At 39.7% G+C, this 22607-nt stretch overlaps 1 protein-coding gene across 1 annotated transcript in view; it reads right to left on the bottom strand.

The window, feature by feature from the left end:
- TENM1 (teneurin transmembrane protein 1) overlaps positions 1–22607 on the bottom strand; it is a 516043-nt gene that overhangs the window by 389395 nt on the left and 104041 nt on the right. The gene's annotated exons all lie outside the window — the stretch shown is intronic.

Here is a 22607-nt window from a genome sequence, read left to right on the forward strand (position 1 = left end):
CTTCCTAGGACACCAGTAGGCTCTTCTGCCAGGGTAAACACGGTCATCCCCTTCATTCCTACAAAGGTCTGGGAGTGGAGGATGGGATCTGGGAAGGGCCAATGATCAATCTCTCCTCACACATTTCCCCCCACACTGTCTACCCATTCCCAAAAGGGAGGAAGACCAGGAAATCCAGTGTGCCTGATTCTATGCTTAATTACACCCTTTTTTTTGGTGGTGGTTGCGGGTGTGTGCAGTGTGGAAGGGTTGTTCCATCGACACCTCTAAACACACACTAGTATTACAACTTAACATAAAAAACAGGACAAAGGGGCCTTTCCTGGAGAATTTCAACTCCCTCTTAAAAAATCCCAATGGGATGAGTTTGTATTTCCCCCATTTTTGTTTTGTGTCCTGAAAATGAAACCACTTAATCTTATGGGAAGGCAGGTTATAAATTGTTACGGTAAGAAATGACAAATCCATTCAATGCTTATGTAATATCATCATTTAAATTGAACCCCTGCCACTTGTAGTCATTTCCTACCTTGCAATGTGGGGTGTGAGGAGGGATAATGACTGTGTTAAAACAATGGTGCCTGGGTGTCTCTATGTAAGTTTCTTCATGTAACTGGCCTCCTTGTGTAGCTGATCAATATCACGATGCCCTTGTCAGTGAAATGATAAAGGCTCATAAAAGCATACAGCTACCATAAATGACCTTTGCATGAGTGACTTAATGCTTTTCTTCCCACCGAGAAAGAAAAGGTCAAAAAACAACCAATTTGTTTGCTCTTACAAAAGGATTTTATGGTTGGTTTGTTTTTTTAAATACACTTGTAGGGCCTGAGTTGCAGAGAAAATTCTCAGCCATATTTTAAAAATAGGAATCATATAAAGTCAAATTTCTAGAACAGACAACTAATCATTTAAATTTAGCTGTGAAACATTTAGTCTTTAGAGTTTTCTTAGTACTTAAAAAGAAACTACAGTGAAGGGACAGAACCTTTTAAAAACTGCAACAGACTTACATATTTAACGTACATTTTATAGATGATTTTATTTGAGATTTGTCAACATTAACTCTATGGTTTCTGTGAAATTTAGCCTACCGTGAAGCAGTGAGTATGTGCATACTGATTGTGTATTTCAGAACAGTATTTATTTTATACATTGTAATGCATATATTCCCTTTTTTCCAAGTATATCAAGGAAACCATTCATTTTCACTTTAGCATTGCTTTGGATAGATTCTGGACAGGCTATCATAATGATTAATTTATTTCAGAGGAAAATGCCCTTACAGATTACTTCCATTAATCTGGAGAGCTGAGATTATCGTATTGGTTCATCAAATTTGTTATCCACAATGTAACACTCCTTTACATAGGCAGGGAAGAATTACATTTCTATTTGTACATGTCTATTCCTCTTTTCACATACAAACTGCTGAAAAATATTTCCAGTGGTCACTGAAAAGCACAGGTATGAAAAGTAAGAAAAATGCTACTTGCTAATTTATTACAATTTGGTTTAAGAACATTTATATATATTTTAACATATGATATTGAAGGTGTGTATTTCCAGTTAGAAAGCATTAACCTTTCATTCTCACCAGTTCCTGACAATTATTGTCTCCCTAACGTCTGACCTCCAAAAAGTTTCCCACAATTATGAAAGCGCAAATAGGGGAAAAATTAAACCCATGATTTTGTGCAACTGTGGAAATTTAAATAAATAAAAATAATACATTGAACATAAGCATTGATATTACACAAGAAAAATATAAAAATACGTAAACTCAATATTACCAAACCCACAGATACAGAACTTCTATTGGACAGGTATGCACAGATAACATATGCTTGCGGCTGATCATCACACTTTAGCCGTGTCTACATGTGCACGCTACTTCGAAGTAGCAGCACTAACTTCGAAATAGTGCCCGTCACGGCTACACGTGTTGAGCACTATTTCGATGTTAACATCGACGTTAGGCAGCGAGACGTCGAAGTTGCTAACCCCATGAGGGGATAAGAATAGCGCCCTACTTCGACGTTCAACGTCAAAGTAGGGACCATGTAGTCGTTGCGCGTCCCGCAACATCGAAATTGTGGGGTCCTCCATGGCGGCCATCAGCTGTGGGGTTGAGAGACGCTGTCTCTCCAGCCCCTGCGGGGCTCTACGGTCACTGTGGGCAGCAGCCCTTAGCCCAGGGCTTGTGGCTGTTGCTGCTGCAGCTGGGGATTCATGCTGCATGCACAGGGTCTGCAACTCATTGTCGGCTCTGTGGATCTTGTGCTGTTTAGTGCAAGTGTGTCTGGGAGGGGCCCTTTAAGGGAGCGGCTGGCTGTTGAGTCCGCCCTGTGACCCTGTGTCTGCAGCTGTGCCTGGCACCCCTATTTCGATGTGTGCTACTTTGGCGCATAGACGTTCCCTCTCTGCGCCTATTTTGATGTGGTGCTGCCCAACGTCGACGCTGAATGTCGACGTTGCCAGCCCTGGAGGACGTGTAGACGTTATTCGTCGAAATAGGCTACTTCGAAGTAGGCTTCACGTGTAGACGTAGCCTTTCTGGGTGAGGAGTACTAACACGGGCTAATGAGAGTATTGAAACATTTTTTAACTAATTTGACCACTATTATGTTTGATAAAATTAAATAGAATTAAAATGTGAATGCAGTTATGATGGCAATACCATAATCAAGATCATCGTTTGCACACATTAAACAAATTCATGAGACAATCTGCCGCTTCTCTATTTCTCTCTTCCTTGTGGCAGGTGAGAGGACATATTAAAAAACACAATTCTACTGGATGGTAAGTCAAAGTTCAGTCAAATTTGCTGGTATCTCATAAAAAGGGAAGGCTTAAATTGCTTTAAAGAATGCAGTTGTGTAGCCCTGTTGAATTTTTCCATTTCTTAATATATAGCCATTTCAATCTGTCTTAGAAAAAAGCTAATGAAGAACAATTTCTGAATCAGGTATGTTGTAATCAGAAAGGAAGGGGTTTTTTTCCCCTAAAAAATTATGAAAAAGAAAATAGACCCCTAAAATCAAATGCTGTGAATTTAAATGAATTTAAAGGAAGAAGGTAATAACAGGAGAAGTAGCTATGACTTTGGTACAGATTACCAAAAGTATCCTAATGTAAACATTGGTTCCTAGACACTAAATACAATTATTGATATATTCCTTACAGTCCTGTATTTTACAGCCTTGTTACATGTGACAATAACAACGTAAGTAATACTGTCCCATTTTCCAAACAGTTCTGGAGGTTTTGGACTTTCGGAATAAGTTACTACTTTGTTGGAGAGAGAAGAGAGAGAAGAGAGACCCAGGAGATCAGATAATACAGTTAAAGAAATAAAATTCTCTTGCTGATATCTGTATTATTTATTTATTCATTTATGAGATACCACGCAAAAGTGAAGGCATGCTTCAAGATGAGATTTTGAAATATGTAAACAGATGAAATTAATACATATGAAAAGGCTGCTCAAGTTCACAGAAACTGCACAAAAGATTTTTGCATGGAACATGGGGAGAATAGTGGTGCTGGAACACAAATAAGAAGTGAGGGAAGTGGAGAGCAAGGTCTGAGAGATCATCCACTGGGAATTTTAAAAGCAAAGATGAAATTTTGAGTTGGATCCTGAAACAAACAGTTCTTCAAAGACTATGTGATGCAGTTTTCTCCCTTGTTAATGAAAAAGTTTACTTTAACTCTGCACAAATTGAAATCCAGAATGCAGGGACTTCTAACAGTCAAAGTAAAAGACAAGAAGTCATGGATGAAGATTTTAGCTGTGATGGAGGAGTCAAGACACTGGTATAAATGTGTAATATTTCAGACAAGGTAATAGGAATATTTGTCCCACAAAAGGTGGGCATTCTGAGCCAATGTGAGGCTAAAGAGGCAACCACTGCATAAGGCCTGATGTGAGGCAGTATATGGAAGAGACAATATTGTACATGTTCCTTATGCCAAAAGAAAAATGCTTCCATTTTTCAATGCAGTATGGCTGTAGTTGTGTTTGTTCCAGGACATTAAAGAGACCAGGTAGGTCAAGTAATATCTTTTATTGGATCAACTTCTTTTGGCAAGATACAAGCGTTGACAGCACACAGAGCTTTTACAACAGAAGTTGGTCCAGTCAAAGATAATAACTCATCCACCTTATGCATCTCCATTTTTGAAGGCATTTTGCTCAAGGAAGCAAAAAAGTCACAAATTTATTGGGTCAAAGCAGAAGTCACATTAACCATTCCCCACCCCAATAAGGTCACTGTTAGACCTAACGCAATGTTGATGTTTCAACCAAAAACTAGGCATTTTCATATACTGCTATCTGAAAAGGCTGAATTATCAATTTATTTCATGGGTATAAATTATTCCTGCCTTGAGGCTGATTAGCCAGTGGCACATTAAGGAGAGCAGAGATAGATAAAAAGAAGCTGTATGAGTGCATGAATTTTTACACATCTTTCAGCTCCATAAGATATGCTTACCCAAAACCCAACATTTAGGAATATAATATAGATTTGATGGAGGATTTCAGGTTTCTAAACCAAGGGATATTTTTCATTCTGTCAGATGCAAGATGGATACTCTTCATTTCAACATTTAAAATTCCTCTTCGTCTAAAATTAATCGAGGTATAATTTAATTTTTGCTAATAGAAGTTAAATATCATTCACTTCAAATTGCTCAAACAAAAGGAATTAGATGAGTCCAGCATTTTGCTGCATATGGCAAGTCTGGCTGTGAACGTAAGACATGTCATATATCAGCAATTTGGCTGTGGCACATTACTCCTAGCCAACATTACCTTTCAGTTCACTTGGAAGCTTGCCACTGGCTCAAAAATCCCAGAATCTCCTAATGCTTTTATTTAGTGGCTACTTGCTTGATGCTATTGAGCAGGATTCAGGAAGACATCCTAACACAAAATTAAGGTAATTTGTGAGATGAGGCATTTTTATTATATGTGGTCCAGAAGCATGATTCATTTTGTGGACAATTATTTCAGAATAGTCATTGGGACTATGGTCTTTTGGGAGAAAAAATACTTGGACTTCAGACAGTGTGATTCACAGTTGGACAAGTGATCTTTTAATTTTAGATAATGAACATCCAAGTGAAGAAGCACAAAAATATAGTCAAGTATTTGGAAGCCCAGATAAAGTAAGTTGTGGCAAAAGGAAAGCTTTAGATTAAGACAAATAATTTTGACCATGAATTTGATATTTGCCACTTTGCATTGCTAAGCTATGAAGTCTGACTCAAAAGATTTGATTTTAACATTTAACTGTGCCATAGATTCAATTTATGATCTTTGGCAAGTCACTTAATCCCACTATAGCTCAGTTTCCCCTTGCTGTCCCAGTTCCCATCTGTGAAACATGAATAATACCTTTATTTCTGCTATCCATTAAACAGCTCTTTTGTTTAGACCGCAAAGTCTTTGGGACACAGAGTGTTTCACTCCATTTGTAGTCTCGAGTACAATGAGGTTCCAATGTGTAGGTGTTACAGTGATTAAAAAAAAATTAACAAACCACTCAAAATCTACATCAAAATGGATTTGGTAGAAGTGTTCTGTGAATTATTCACAGAAATATTTCACAGTGTTTCTAATTTGCAGTTTGTGCCTGCAGTATTGTGAGCAGTATTTCCCCTCACTGTTTTAAAAGAATTGCATTTTGATAATGAAGCAAGATTTTTCTCGGAAATAATCAAGATTTCCTGTGTTATTAGAAAAAATGAAGCATTAGTTGCAGAAGATTAAACAAATGCACACAAAGGGCTAAATTATTTGCTGCACGGTGATCTAGAGTGAGAGGGTACAGGGAACTCTTTCCCTTCTAACGCAACATTTGGTAGAAGGCAGCCACACACAGATTCTGGATCGCATTGCTGAAGTGTGGAATGGGCAAGAGGGAGAATCTCTCTTCCTGTGGGATGGGTTGCCGTGTTTTTAAACCAGTAACCCTACAACATGTGTGCGGGATGAGACCACAGATGTCCTCAGTTCCCTACACATTTCATGATTACTTCCGCAATTGTTGAATTTAAACTAGCATAACAGTTCTTCATTGTAGTTCTGCCTTATAAAGCATAGTTTAGTCCTAAGGAAGATAGTGAAATAATTTGTGAGACAAAATGTTAAAGCAGGGGCCATGCTTCAAAAGGCAACTTAATCCAGACTCCAACTCTGACTACATTTTTGGCATCTGTTTGTTCAGGTAAAATGTTTCCACTCAATACTTTGCATTTGAGAAGGCCTGGACTTGGGAACACAGTGTTTAGCTACTCAATTTGCATATGCAAATAGTTTACAAACACAGAACTTAATGGGAGACTAAACTGAATATAAAGGCATGTAGCTATAGAAGAGTACACTGGCAGAAACCAGTTTGCAACTGTGATTGTCTGCATCTTCTGTTGCTCTCAAAATACTATTATATAAAATACTATCCCATAAAGTTAAAAATACACCTGAATTAAGAATATTATGGAGCCACAGAGTAATTTTATTTTATGGCTCTAATATTATGTCACTAACCACTTACGCAATGTTCTCATATTTCATATCACCACCTGAAAACTTCCCCTCAATCCAGAATGTATTATTTGAATGAAACCTTCCTGGTGTAACAGACAACAAATTACCACGTGAAATATAAGGCTTGTTTACCCATTATTAAATTTTATATTTGTATAAATTTGATGAAAAAGGCAGGCATATAGGTACTTATTCATATGCAGGTGTGAAGAGCAAATAGTATAGTCCACTGTGTTTAGCATTCCTTAGAGAAACAAATACTTGCTATTGCTAATATAAAAAGAAAGCACAAGCTGACAGATGCAGCAAGCACTGTAATCACCTGCAGATGTCAAGAAAAATGAATTATTTGTCAGTAATGCAAATAAAATGACCAAACTGATACACAATTGTTGTTCAGTCTCTTTTCCAACAGTGTGCTTAATTAAGAGGACTTAATAAACACTAATTAGCAATAATGGTAATTTAATGAAATTTAAAAGTTCATAGGTTTAGAAATATTGAAAAGAATGTGTTCAATTTTAGAGATTATTAATTTTAAAATAATTTTACTGGCTTTTAAGTTTTGCAGCATAACAAGGTTAGCACATAACAATTTACAATTTACAAAGCATCAGTTCACACAATATTCAGGACAATAGGGAAAACCCAACACAGCACTTCAAGTGTTATTTATCCAAATATGTGGTGTTTACACAAATGCCGTCGTTCACTTAGCTGAAAATGTTTTTCTAAATTTAGCTGAAAATGTTTTTCTAAATTTTCATCTGCCCACTTATTTGTTGGGGGAAAGAAGGAAGTGGTATTGATTCAGCAAACCACCATTCATTAAACTCCTCCAGCATATGCTTAACTTTAAGCATGTGCTTAACTCCAATTAACTTTAATGGAACTTAAGTACGTGGTTAAAAGTTTTGCCAAATTGGCACCACTCTGAACAGAAACTTAAATAGGAAGCCCAGCTACAAAGTGTGTTTTAGGATATGACTCCGACAGTCCCCAGGATTGTGAGGCATTTCACCACCACCTCCGCTTTGCATCAGGAAATCTTGTCTGTGCGTTCTGTAGATCAGCTCCACTGAAAACATCTGCATTTAGAAGTGCAAGCAGTCTTCCAGACCTCCACAGGCCTGGTTCTCTCTGTAAAGATAGTCAGAGGCAAACACGAACCCCAAGTTCTTGGATTGTTGCCTTTAGTGTGTATTTATCCCTGTACCCATTGGACACTACAAAATTACCAGGCTTGCTATTCTGAAAGGAACAGTACATACCAGCTTGTAAAATTCAACTCAGGATCACCACTTCATTCTGATATGTTTTTAGTGAAAGCAAGAACAAGTTCATTACAAGAGATTCAGTTCCCATTGAATAAGAATGGTAACCTACCTTTCACAATGGTTGTTCTTTCAGATGCGTTGCTCATTTCCATTCCAAGTAGGTGCATAAGCATGCATGTGCACAGTTATTTGAAGGCTATTTCCATAGGGGTACCCCTGCATTAGGTATGGAGACCCCTGAAGTGGCACCTTTATGGCGGTATACATAGGTCCCTGTCAAGCTGCCACCTCTTCAATTCCTTCTCATCTTCCTTTTTTCTTCGAGTGATTGCTCATGTCAATTCCAATGTAGATGATTCCCAAGCAGTCTCCTGGAGAAGAGGTTGGATTTCACCAAGTTGTTGACTGAAGCGCTCTTCTATCAGCTGCATCATCTCTAGCCTGCTGAGTGACGGTGTAATGCAATGCAAAGCTGTGAGAGGTCACTGCCCTGCAAATGTCCTGAATGAGGACCTGAGCCAGGAACGCTGCATAGGAAGCTTGCACTCTTCTGGAATGGGCTGTTCAACAGTGGAACTTCCATCTTTGCCAGAGGACAGCGCATCTTAACACAAGACATGATTCAAGAGAAGATTCTTTGGGATGAGGCAGGAAGATTTTTCTGCTTTTTAGCAATGGCAACACAGAACTGTGTTGACCTCCTTTGTCTCCTCCATGTAAAAAACTAGAACGTGTGTAATGTAGAGAGAATGAAGAATATGTTCACTGTCATTAGCCTGTGGGTTAGGGCAGAACACTTACAGAAAAATATCCTGATTCACATGAAAATGTGAAACAATCTTTGAGGGACACCCAAATGTGGTGGTAACTGGACTTTGCCCTGATACATGATGGTACATGCCAATAAAAGAAAGGGAATGCTAGGGAATCATTTCCCTGAAGTAAGAGAAAGCAGCTCCAATGACCATCACTGACTACTAGAAGAGGTAGTGGGGTCAGCAGAGCCTTAAAAGTACATCCATGAAGGTGCCACTCCAAGGGGCTCCATGGCAAATCCAATGGGTACTGCTGGAGAAAAATCTTCTAACAAATGTGCATGTGATGCACACACACATAATTGGAATTGATATGAACAATCAATTGAACAACAAATGATAACATAAATGAAAAAAAAAAATCACACTCGCTCTAGAGACTAAGCTTATCTATCATCCTCCTGCCTAAAAATGCATTTTTCACCCACAGTTCTGCAATATTTTTGATCAAGAGAACCTTCTTTCATGAAGCAAACATGCTGTCCATTTACTTCCCGGGTGAAGGATGATGGGGTGTCATCTTTATCTCCCAAATAAGTTACACAAATCTTTGATAGTAACAGAAAGGTAGCTGTATTAGTCTGTACTCCAACAAAACAGCAGAAATGTGGCACTTTCAAGAACAACAAAACAATTTATTTGGTGATGAGCTTTCCTGAGACAAACCCACTTCATCAGATCAATCCCATTTCCAGCACAGACTGACATTTATAAGAACTTGATGTGCATCTCAGGACAGGGTTCTCCCCCTACACCAGAGGATTAATAATCCGTTCAGGCTGATGACAGAAGATCCACTATGAACTGTACAATACTTAAATCTACAGGTAAACAGACAGCTAAACATTATCATCAGACATAAAACCTGTTTTTCCACCTTTGCTGGTGCATATGCATCACTCCTTACAGCGCATCCACACACATGTACTGAAATGACACTGATGACTAACATGACAGCAGCTTTTATATGAGACCTCAGATATTATTTTGAAAATTATAATGTACATATCAGACTCAGGCGATTACTATAATCCCTCTGCATCCTCACCAGTTGGCACTAAGAAAATTTCTGTGTCATGTTTTTGTTATTCTCCTTAAAAAAAAGTTTACAGCAGATTTTGACAAGTGGCCTATGAGGTGACCTATTAATGATTCTCTCATCCACCTAAAAAGGTTAGAAAACCTTACCTAAACTATACACTTCGCTATTAACACTTGGAATGCTACATTCCTATCACAGTTACCCCATTGATTCCTCATTTCCTTGTGGTTGTGTCTAGCCCATATTTAGACTGGAAAAATCTTTGGAGGTTGGTATCATCTGTTTATTTTTCACAATACTGAGCATGTTGAGGCTTCCAGGCTCTACTGTAATACAATTAATAAAACAAGAATACTGCTGTTGGTGGCTGAAGAATGCACTCATCCCTAGTGTACATTTAAGTGAGAGTTACATCAAGGCCCACTGCATCCATTTCAGTCTCAGGCAATGCTGTGAACGCTCAAACAATGTGCAGGACTGATGTGTAAGGCTTTTCGTCCTAACATGCCACCATTTTGCTCAAGGAGAAAGTATTTTTCATCCCTTCTTGAGCACCAGCTGTGAGCACACCATCTTGTACCAAACCACTATCAACAATTTTCCTGACTTTGGCCCTATTACCAAGAAAGAAAAAAATTATAAGTTGCTATGAAGTTTGCCATCATCTAACATAAACTTTAAAAGCTTTTCAGGCACTTGAATTACTGTGCCATGGAAAACTAGGTTGTTGGTTCACACTCAAGGGATTGCTTAACGACATCTGTGATATAGATAAGAGGGACATCTGCAGCACTTCTCTTGAAGAATCACTCATGCTGCTATTTGTGTGCACGACACCATGCTTGAGACGTGATCTTACTGTTTCCTTTCTTCTTGTTTTGATGTCTGTCAAAGTATTCTGAAACATCAAGTGCCATTATTCTGACATAAAGACCCTCCCAATGGACTCATACCATATACTCATCTCCCAGTTGTACTAGTAGTTGAGCTGGTGTCAGATTGATTTTCTTTCTGTTGAAAACTAAGCTGTGATCTTCCATGACTGAAATTATAACTGATTTATATCTTGATGTCTGACCTAGAGAAATGTCTTCTAACAGTATGTCACCTACTAAAAAGATAGCTCTCAAGAGGTAGAATCCTTGGAGATCTTAACAGTGGAATCTTTATGTTCACTGCAGTGGAGATTTCAATATAAAGAATGTTTACTAGAAATTCCTCAGCTATAGGTAAATTGCTGAAGCCATCTTTGGCTGTCTCTTTCTAAAGACACGAAGATATAGTATTTGCACCTATTCATTTTTATCAGGAGTAAAAAGGAGTAAAAGCTATGGGTGATCTTAGTCACATAACTGTTCTTTAGTCTTCTCTCTAAGGGCTTATCTACATGGGGAAATTTACTGCCTAATTATCTACCTATTAGAAACATGTGTCTGTGACTCTGTTGAGGAACTCCTCCTATATGGTAAGAGCTGGCACCACCAAATTTAGTGTGCAGTTTATCATAACTTAAAGCAAGGTCAGGGTTTGGCTGTGCCAGGATAATGTGATATAGAATCATAGAACACTAGAATTGGAAGGGACCTCAAGTGGTCATTGAGTCCAGTTCATTGCCCTCTTGGCAGGACCAAGCATTGTCTACACCACCCCAATAGAAACCTGTCTAACCTGCTCTTAAAAATCTCCAGTGATGGAAATTCCACAGCCTTCCTAGGTAATTTATTCCAGTGTTTAAGCACCCTGAGAGTTAGGAAGATTTTCCTAATGTCTAATCTAAATCTCCCTTGCTGCAATTTAAGCCCATTGCTCTCTGTTCTATCTTCAGAGACCAAAGAACAATTTTTCTTCCTCCTCCTTGTAACACTATTTAAGGTACTTGAAAACTGCTATCATGTCCCCTCTATGTCTTCTCTTTTCTAAACTAAACAAGATCAGTTCTTTCATTTTTCCCTCATAGCTCACATTCTCTAGATCTTTAATCATGCTAACAGGAGTATAGAGAATCCACCTCCCTAAGAGATGGTGGCTAAGTCAATAGGAGAAACTCTCCTGCTGACATAGTGCTGTCTACCTAGTAAGGCAAGGTCAGCAAACCAACCTTACTTAGGGATTTGGTTTTTCACATCCCTGAGACACATAGTTGTATCATTCTTCTTGCTCTTCTCTGGACCTTCTCCAATTTTTCCATATCTTTCTTGAAATGTGGGGCCCAGAACTGGACACAGTACTACAACTGAGGTCTAATCAGGGCTGAGTAGATCAGAAGAATGACCTCTCCGGTCTTCTTCACTACACTCTTGTTAATGCATGCCAAAATCTCACTGGCTTATTTTGCAACAGCATCCCACTGCTGACTCATATTTAGCTTGTGGTGCACTATGACCCCTAAATCGCTCTCCACAGTACTCCTCCCCAGACAGTCATTTCCCATGCTATGTAATTTTTTTCAGGGATAACGAACTGGTGAAAGAGGGAGGTTTAGGCGGCAGAGGCACATCCACAGTGCCTCTGTAATCCCGTCACCCCCCATCTGTCGCCAGCAAAATCTTGCACTAGTTTGCAAATGGACCTTCATTTGCAGGTTTCTACAACTGTCAATAGCATGGCGCTGCCAGAAGCAGCGCTGTGTTAAAGGGCCACGTAGACATGGCCTCATACTCCCACATGACCACAGGGGGGTTGGGAGCAGCAGCAAGCACCCCAATTATCACTCACTGGCCTGCAACACAGCACCCCTACTACTCTGCCCCTAGGAGCACCTGCCAGTTCCACCACCCTGGCCTGCTCTAGGCAGCAGCCCCCTCAAAGCAGCTACCCCACTGCTCTGCCACTCTGGCTGGCCAGCAGGCTGCCTGCCCAAACCCCATGCCTCCAACCCAGGGTCAACACCAGGCAGAAGCCAGAGGGCAGTGTATGCACTACCACTCTCATCCTCAACCCAGGCAATGCTACTTGCTAATGCTAATTATTCCATTACAATTGTGTAACGCTCCATATGGTCTCACTTACTCCCTTACATGAAGGTCCAACATGGGGCATTAGATGGGTATAACTACAGCAGTATGGTTGTACCTGTGAATTCACCTATGTAGACAAGCCCACAGAAATTGGAAGCCACTAAATGTATATTTTGATGATCAAATTCTTAGTGATTGGAAATGTATGAATATTAATGTTGCTAGTAATTTGTTTTGAGTGCTCTTATCTCTTACAGTCTTTACATTTTGCTGTATTTGCTAATAACTATTTCTTCCAAAATATGATTATTTTCCATACATTTTCTTTGACTCTGGTGGCCTGTCACAAATACAGAATCACAGAACTGGAAGACACCTTGAGAGGTCATCTAGTCCAATCCCCTGCATTCTTGACAGGACAAAGCATTATGCAGACCATCCCTGACATGCGTCTAAACTGCTTTTAAAAAAATCTCCAACTATAGACATTCCACAACCTACCGAGGCAATTTAATCCCATGGTTAACAACCTTGACACTTAGCAGGTCTTCCTAATGTCCAACCTAAACCTACTTTGTAGCAATTTAAGCCAGTTGCTTCTTGTCCTGTCCTCAGAGGTAAAGCAGAACAATATAATAAGTAGTTACAGATATGATTTATAGCAGGGGAACCTTGATCTGGTTGGTGATTGTTACCCACACTTTTCTCTTCTGTTTTGCATTAGTAATTGATCCCTAAAATATGCAGACTCTCTCCTTGTAAGATGGGTTGTTTTTTTTTTTTTTTTGGGCCTATCAACAGAAAGGGGCCGGGGGCGGGGGGGAAGGTCAGTTAAACCCCCTCTCCTGATTTTTCTCTTATATACCTTACCTATTTTGGAAAGGATCATTTTGTTTTGCTGCAACACTTCTTATGGCTTTGCTGCTGTTGCTTTGCTGCAACACTTATGTGCTATCGAAGACTTTGTTACATAATTTTATACTAAAGTATTCACCAATAGCAAAGCACTGGGACAACTTGCTTTTCTATAGTGTCAATAAAAAACACCTTACAGATTTCACAGAAACATCTACAGCTGAAATTTGAAATAAATCAAAAATATGTTTAACCGGAAATGAAACATTTTACCTTGATTACAGGCATCTAATTTTTATTTTCATGCAGAGAAAATTGAAGTGAATAGTTGGATTCACAAAGGCACTTAAGCACCTTTCACAAAATGGAGAAAGAAGACATGGTTGTGACCAATAGCACTCCAGGATGTGGGAAATACAGATTCACATTCCCAGTCTGCCTGATGTGGAGCAGGGGCTAAAACCTAAGTTCTCACATCTTCCAGGTGACTGCCCTGACTATGAGTATTCTGGGGGCGGATGTCTTTCAAATGCTCCTGTTGATGCTGTTGTGCTTTATATAAACATATATTCATGAGGTTCTGAAGTGAGCATGACTACATAAGCTGTTCATTCGGGCACTCAGCTGGGAAGGAATTTTAACATCAGATATGAGATTCTAACATCAGAAATCAAAAAGTTCCTTCCCACTCACATATCTTACATAACTCAATGGGAGGAAATTTTCATACACTACAGGTTAAAACTCTCAAATCTGGCACACTCTTTTCCAGCACCATCCATCATGACCACGGATCTTGTAGGATCAGAAGGACCCGGGGCTGGGAGGAGGAAAGGCCAGTCAGACCAGCAGTAGGAGACCAGGGATGGGCAGCCAGAGCTGGTCTGGCAGCAAGGGAGGTGGAGCAGCAGCAGCCAGAGACTTAGCCTGGAGCAGCAACAGGGAGCAGTGGCCCAGGCTGCTAAGGTGGCAGCCCAGGCTTACAGTGGCTCATTGCAGGGGCTGGGCAGGAAGCCATGGCTGGAGCAGCATGCAAACCAGTGGCTCATTCCCAGGGCCTGGCAGGAACCCACAACCCTGGGAAGCTGTAGCTGGGGCCAGGCAGGAAGCTGCAGCCTAAGGAGGCTGGGGAGGTGTAGCTGGGGATTGGAGCCAGGTGCTGGGGTGCCTGCACCAGGAGGAGAAGGGGTCAGGAAGCCATGGCAACAGCAGGGAGGGGAGCCCAGAAGCTATATACCACTTCTGCACTACATGGGAGCCTTTTCACTGACTTAATGGTCTTTGGATCACTCAGCTTATTTGGAAACTCAAATGCTTCTGGGATGATCTCTTTTAGTTCAAAAGGAAACGGAGTTCAAGTTTTGAAACAGATGGGAAATATTTACAAGTCTCTCAACTTCATCAGGTTATTAGCTTGTATATCTAGTATTTTATGTCCTTTGGCCATCATGTCACAGCACTGGAAAAAATGTCCTCTCCATCTCCGTACCTCAGTGGAACGATTGCAGTTCTGATTCAAATAATTCTCTTTCTTCAGTGCAGCAACGGGAAGGGGAGTAAGGTAGAGGGAAGGGTGCAGGTGAACCAGGTGACTTCTGTTTGCTGCAATTCTTTAAAGTTTTTATTCTCTTACTTATAAAAGCTCCATTACAAAAATAAGATTCATTATCCCTGTACTGGAAAGGAGGCTTCAGTGTCTGTTTGGTGAATCATTTGTCCTCAGGGATATTGTGTGGATGAAAAAACTCAGCTAATGTTAACTCTATACAACATGGAGGGAAGCAGGAACACTATAAACCATGTTCATTTGCAAGAGTGGGGACTCCCTCGGAAGTCCCCATTTTAGTGACGTAGAACATTTTGCCCAGTTTGACATGTAAAAAGCCTGACAGAATCACTCCATATCAAGGTCTTCTCAAAATCACATTGCTTTGATCAGATAGAAAATTCTACACAAAAGGATTTTATGATCCTCCAAATCGTGTCAAATCATACGCTCATTCTTCAGCCTGTTTTAATCCTATATTGTCATCAAAAGAACAGAGATACATATTCTGTAGAGCAGAGGTGCTCAAACTGCCATTTAGTATCTGGATGCAGAAATTTCCCTAAGTAGGTTGAAGTTTTATCATAACTGTGTGTTTTAATGAGGGAAGACACTTTTGACTGACATCTCAAAACTCTGTGTTGTCTCTTATTCAAGGACAAGTGGAAGGCTGGTGGACAGGCTGTTGAATGACAACAGGAACTTCATCAGCCTTTTTAGTGGTGGAAAACTGTATTAAGTTTTAATTAAAAACAAAACAGTAAGTAGTATAATCCACTTATATTTATGAAAGTCTACACCAAAAGTGGCTGAACACTAAACATTAAGTTAGGCTATCATAAGTGTATAAGCCACAAATTCATGTAGCAAACATTTTATAGTACTGTCATATGGACAGACTCCCAAATCAGGTGGATTATAAATATTTATTTTAATCCTACTAGGTATACAGGGGGAGTTAAGGCACAAAAGCAAGGCTTGTGAAAGTTCTTATTAGAGAAGGTCCTGATTAACATCATCTGTACCTAAGAAAGAAATTATTATAGCTTAAGGATGCCTTCAGAAATGCTGCCACTTCACAACAAAACACATTACCTGTTAAATTAATGCTGAAGGCATTATTAGTGTAGAGTTCGAGAATCATTATAAATGCGAGTGGAGACAGAGCTGATAAAATATTTTAAAATTTCTCTCTTAGGAAAGAAATCTCTCTCATTTTAAATACTGAAGACGTTTGATACTTACTAGTGAAATGCAGATCTGAAAAATAAATGAGAAGTGCTACATTTATACAACTAAATGGTCAAATTATTAACACATTTTGAGGCTTTTCCTATATTTCACAGCATCCTTTTAAAATATTTTATCTATTTTATAATATGTTAACCAATTAGAGTGAGAGTTATATAAATATATTTAAAGATAATTGTTGTAATGACCTCGTGAAAATGTTAATTTGTAGGATGTCTGAAGACAGCCCAAACATTTGAAAGACAACTCCTGAGCATGAGAGATAACAGATGGGTTTTTTTGAAAATATTAAAATACTTAAAAATAAAAGGTAACCTATTAAAAGGTATAAATATAACTTATAAAAGTATAACATGCATTAAAACAAAACATACATTTAAAACACGTTTAAATGAAATATGGATAATAAACAGGATTTTTAATTTGAGAAAGACAAATGCTAGTTTAAAAAAAAAAAAAAGCCCATAGATATTTCAAGCCACTGGCCTGTCAAGAAGAAATGGTTTTATGAAAGTTGACAGAGGCTTTAGCATTTGCTGTGACCTAAGGCCAAAGAACCAGCTAATTACCTATGAGAAAGAAGATGGAAAATAACTTGCACCACAACACATAAGGAGAGTGATTAAAATGCTGGGTTTCTATTTTCCTAAACAGGTTTTTAGGCTTTGAGTCAAGACCTTGTTCTGAAGACCATCTACTCTTGGGACTTATCCCTATCCTAGTAATATGGAATATACATTATTCTCTGTCCAGGAAAATCAATTCTCAAATTTGATATGCACACAGTGTACCTCGTTGTCTAAGATATATGACTGTATGAATGATCTACCAGAGAACAGTATTAGTCTCTTTGAATTAAATTGATGGGCATAATTTTCTCATTATGTGTTGTTTCCAGATGCTGAAGGGACACTTGCTTGTAAAATGACTAATATTTTATGAATTAACACATGCACATGCTCGCTCACACACACACACACACACACACGTGCGCACTTACTTGAAATCCATACATCATTTTCCATATGTTAGGACAAGTTATCAGTATTCAACACTAGCATTAAAATTACAAACTCCTTCATCTGCACAAACTTGTAGAAGAAATCATACAAGTTTTAGATGGATTCTCCCCATAGAGCCTGTTACAATTTTTGATATTTTGGCCCTGCTGCAATATGCAAGCACAGATCTGTTTTTCATGTGAAATACAGACATTTAAAATTACACTCAACACTTTAAAAAAAAAAAACCCCTCAACATTTGAATGTAATTTCTGTCTTTTTGCACTAGACATCCCAAATCTTAGAGATATTCCATCACATCAAAATGGAGGTGGAGACCTAGTGATAGTTAAAATACACATAACTGATACACTTTTGCTCTTAAAATAACAAACATTTCCTGCAACCGTTAATTCTATGTAACATACATCAAAGAAATGCTGCTCCTACCAACTAAGACAGAATGAACGTAACTAATTGACTGTGCAGGGTGAAACCTGGCACCCTCTTGAAAATAGCAGTTTGGTCAAAGTAAACATTCAGGCTGGGGATGTCCTAAACTGGTGTTTTGAATGGTGGAGCTGAAGAATTATTTTTCAGCCGCTCAAGCAAGACTTGTTATTAAAGAGTTAACTGACAGTGAGGGAGTAGGGAGAAGAACTGAGAACAAAATAGAGAATTACTTACCTTTCCCGTTGTTCTTCAAAATGTGTTGCCTGTGTATATTCCAAATTGTGCACGTGCATGCGTGTACACAGTCCCTGGAGAGCTTTTACCCTAGTGTATTGGTAGGGTTGGCTATGGAGCTTCCCACTCCTTCATGGCAGTGATGTATGTGAAAGCACAGCCAATTCTCACCCAGTCAGTTCCTTCTTACCAGTACACTCCGACAAAGGGTAGGAGCGCAGGATTTGGAACAGGTGAGCAACACATCTCGCAACCAACATTTATGAAAGTTAGATAATCTTCTCTTCTTCTTTGAGTGATTACGCATGGGCATTCCTATACATGACTTACCAGTAGTACCCATGGACGAGGGATCAGAAGTCATCTAGTTGCGGAAGCTAGTAGAGCCCTGCTGATGAGCGCATCTTTCTGGGTATGCTAAGTGATGATGTAGTGCTCTGTGAAGGCCTGCAAAGACAACCACATTACCACCCTGCAGATGTCCTCCATCAGAATACTCTGAAGGAACACCTCCAAAGACGCTTGTGCGCCAAGGGCATGTCAGGTCAGCCGAGGGGGGGGCACCTTCACAAGATCATAACACATTCTGATGCAGAACGTGATCAAGTAGGAGTCTACCTGAGAGAAGAGAGAGGGAGACCTTTCATCCTCTCTGCCAGTGTGGTAAACAGCTGTAATGACCTCCTAATGGCTTTGTTCTTTCTATACAGAAGGCAAGGGCATGCTGAACAACCATGGTGTGCAGCACACGTTCCTTATCAGTACCTTGGGGTTTCAGATGGAAAACAAGCAGAGTTCTTGTTGATATGAAACTGGGAAACATTATATTGAAAGACCAGATGAGTCTGTAACTCTACTTTGTCCTTACAGAAACCAGTATGGGGGGTTCTGAAGCATGTGCCCCGAGCTTGGAGACCCTCTTGGCCAAGGTGATTACTAACAAAAAGGCGACTTTCCAGTACAAGTAGCACAGAGGACAGGTGGCCAGAGGTTCAAAGAGATGACCCATGAGTTTGGAGAGAACTAGAGAGAAGTCACTTACTAGAGCAATAGAGAACAAGCTATTCCAGCATTCATCATGAGCAGTAAGAAGGAACTGAGAGTGCATGGGTCAGGCTGTACCTTATATACACCACCACAGAAGTGGCGCATTGGAAAGGGAGAGGATTCAGAGCTGGCCCTATGGATCCTGCTACAGTTAAGGCTTTCCAGGGACTGTGTGTGCGCGCGTGCACACACACACACACACACGTATTGGAATGCACGAGCAGCCACTTGAAGTGTTGCTTCTACAATTACACATAATATATAAAAATATGGAGATATACATCTCATATAATTGGAAGGGACCTCAGGAGGTCATTGAGTCCAGTCCCCTTCCCTCTTGGCAGGACCAAGCACCATCCTTGTTTTTTTTTGTTTTTTTTGTTTTAATCTATTTGCCCCAGATACCTAAATGCCACTCTCAAGGACTGAGCTCACAACCTTTGGTTTAGCAGGCCAATGCTCAAATGACTGAGATACCCCTTAGTCTAAAATACGGAAGCTATGTAACATGTACAGGTTGGACCTGTACCATCTGGCCTTCCCCTATCTGACAACATTTACGGTCCAGCATCCTTGGGTGCTCTAGGGCTGGAGAAGTCACAGCTCATGGGGTGGCCTGCACTCAGCAACTGCTCCTCCAGCCTCCTAGAGCTTTCTCCACACAATATGACCTCCACCTAACACTCAGCACCTGGGACAGCATGCTTACCACTACAACTCCATGGAAGGGGACTTCAAACAAAACCATAGTTTCACATGCACCAAATGTCATGACAGATTAGAGTGGTCTCTATTTGTGCACTGAAATGAACAGAAATGTTTGCTGTCTTTCCAATTATAAAGTTCCACTCTTACTATATATTTAATATTTGTATTACATCGCCCATGGTTTTTTATACATTGTTTTGCCCACTCAATAAAGGTGTAAATTTGGAGAACAAAATTATCTTTATTCATTCACAACACATGCTGCAAAATATGCAGTCGTGCTCAAAACAAACCATATTTCTGAAAATTCAAACATCACATAATTCATAGCTTCAAGACAACACTTGGTACATTTGTGAATTAACAGCAAGCACTACACACGTCTTAACAACACACACACACACGAAGTCAAAGGCCAGCAAACACTACATTACACTCTATGACTGCTCTTCCAAAGCCTCTCTCAATCACAGAGCTCCAGGTTGGGCTCTTCTGTTCAGTCAGCTGATACTCCAAATCTGCCCTCCAACTTGCATCCATTCAAACAAACAAGAGTATTCCTAACTGTAGCGTTCTCAATAGTGCAGTGATCTTAAGGATTTCAGTATCATATACTTTTCCTGACCAGTCCATACTGATATCAATGAAGCATCCTTGATTATCCACCAAAGCTTACGTAAACCTAAATAAACATCCTTTCCTGTTGATTTATTTGGTGACATGGAGGTCTATTGCAAAATCAAGGATGTGTGACAGTGGACCATCTACTTATTATTCACTGCCCAAGTCAATTGTCACTGTTGGTTGTAGCATGAGACAATTAATGGTGCTACACACTTCCATGACACTGATTCCCACTGTGGATTTTCCAACTTCTAAATGATTGCCCACTGACCACTCACAACCCGGCTTTGCAAGATTCCTGAATGCTACTGCCACTTGCTTCTCCAGTGTTACTGCAGCTCTCATGCTGGTGTCCCTTCAGTGGAGAGTTCAGTGAGATAGGCACACATGCAAGATTATAGTCCTTCACATCCAAAAGTCCTGCAACCTCTACTCATCATCCCAAACCTCCATTGTGATGAAATCCCACCATTCAGCACTCATTTCTTGACCCAGAAGCAGCAGACCATTGTCTGTACCTGTTTCATGCACACCACTAATGACCACAGCAAGTTCTCCACACATATATCACATCCCCATCGTGGCACCACTACTTATACATCTGCAAATACAGGAAAATCATTCTTCCCATACTTGCAACTTTCACAAGACTAGCACAGAGCACTACAAGCTCCATTTTTCTATCAAAGATAGTGGACGCCAAGAAGTGCCATGAACATTTGCTGGATTATTTTTTTAAAAAAGACACAAGATTATGGGCTTTGGGATACAGAAAGTTTTATGCTGAGACCTTGACCTCCACCTCCCAGATATCACTGGGCAAATCATTTTCTATCCCACAACACTTTTCAAAAATTTCCCAAAAGGTATTGAGCTGATGGCGGCATGTGACACATATGGATATCTATCCATGCACCTCACTTTACCTCATAACACATACTCCTGACAAGTGTACAATGCAAGTACAGGCAACCAAGTACACATACACCCACGTGATAAGCAAACTTTGGCAGCTGTGTACCAACATAATTGGCAACTAAAACCTGCAGTGCAGACAAGGCCTAGGGCTGATTGTTAATGAAAAGGTACAATATGGAATGGCTTTGCCTTGAACTCCTTCTGGAATACCTGTTATTCTTACACTGCTCTGTCTTCAATCTCTTTCCAAGGTCAATGCAGCAATCCTAGAGAATATTTATTAGTGTAATCATTTGTTGGGTCTGTGCCTTCAATTTGTAGTTTCAGTAGCTTGACTTACTATTTGATGTTCTACAGAACTGTCTCATTGTTTAAAGGGAGAGATCAGTAGAGGATAAAGTAGGATTTCATTCCAGCTTGTGTCTAATTTTTCAATAAGAGAGTTATGGCTGAGAGTCTGGTGAAATCTTTCAATGTCCTAGCTGCTGTACCACTGAATCCTCATGACTGCAATGATACGCATTCTCAAGCATGTAACATGAGTACAGATGTGCAAAGTACTTGCAAGACAAAATAGAGGCACTGAAGTTTTGAGGTTCTCTCACATTTAATTATAAGCCTGAAAATGTGCTGAGGAGGGGAGGAATGACATAATTTTGCAATTTTTTGTTTAACAGTGGAAGGAATCCCTTTACGTACAGCCAGATACTGTAAATTTAAAGTTTGAAATATAAACATTTGCAAGGTTTTCAACTGGACACAACACTTCAGTTAAATTGTAGGGGAAATAATTATAGGGTCAGGAGCTGCAGGAAGTCACCTGAAACAAAAACAAAACATGTCCACTCAGGGGCAACCCAGGAGGGTCAGGGCATTGCCCTCACGCTGGCAGGCATCTTGGGGAAGGAGTGAGAAAGGGGACAGCACAGGGGTGTTCAGTTTTGTGTGATCAGAAAGTTGGCAACCCTCCTTAAGCCCGCAAGAGTTGGCAAGAGACAGATTTTTAGCTGCAGTGTACACATACTCTTAGTCTAACTGAAAAATCAATGGGACTAAGGAGCCTAAGTCATTTCTGGAAGTGGGACTTAGGTGATTTTGAAAAATGCACTTCATTCTCCTTCAATTCACTCTAGTTTTGGGGCTGAAGTACACATTTTCTGTCTGTTTTGGTGACTCTGAAGTTCTAATAACAGCATGAATCCAGTAAAGTCTACTTTTTCTTTTTTTCATGTAAGAAGCTGCCTCATTTTAAACATTTTGTTTCTTAAGAGTTCACTTTGTTTTACAAATATAATGTGGAAATTTCAAATTTAATATTGAATA

Source organism: Carettochelys insculpta, chromosome 13 (assembly GCF_033958435.1).
Source record: "Carettochelys insculpta isolate YL-2023 chromosome 13, ASM3395843v1, whole genome shotgun sequence".
Lineage (NCBI taxonomy): Eukaryota > Metazoa > Chordata > Testudines > Carettochelyidae > Carettochelys > Carettochelys insculpta.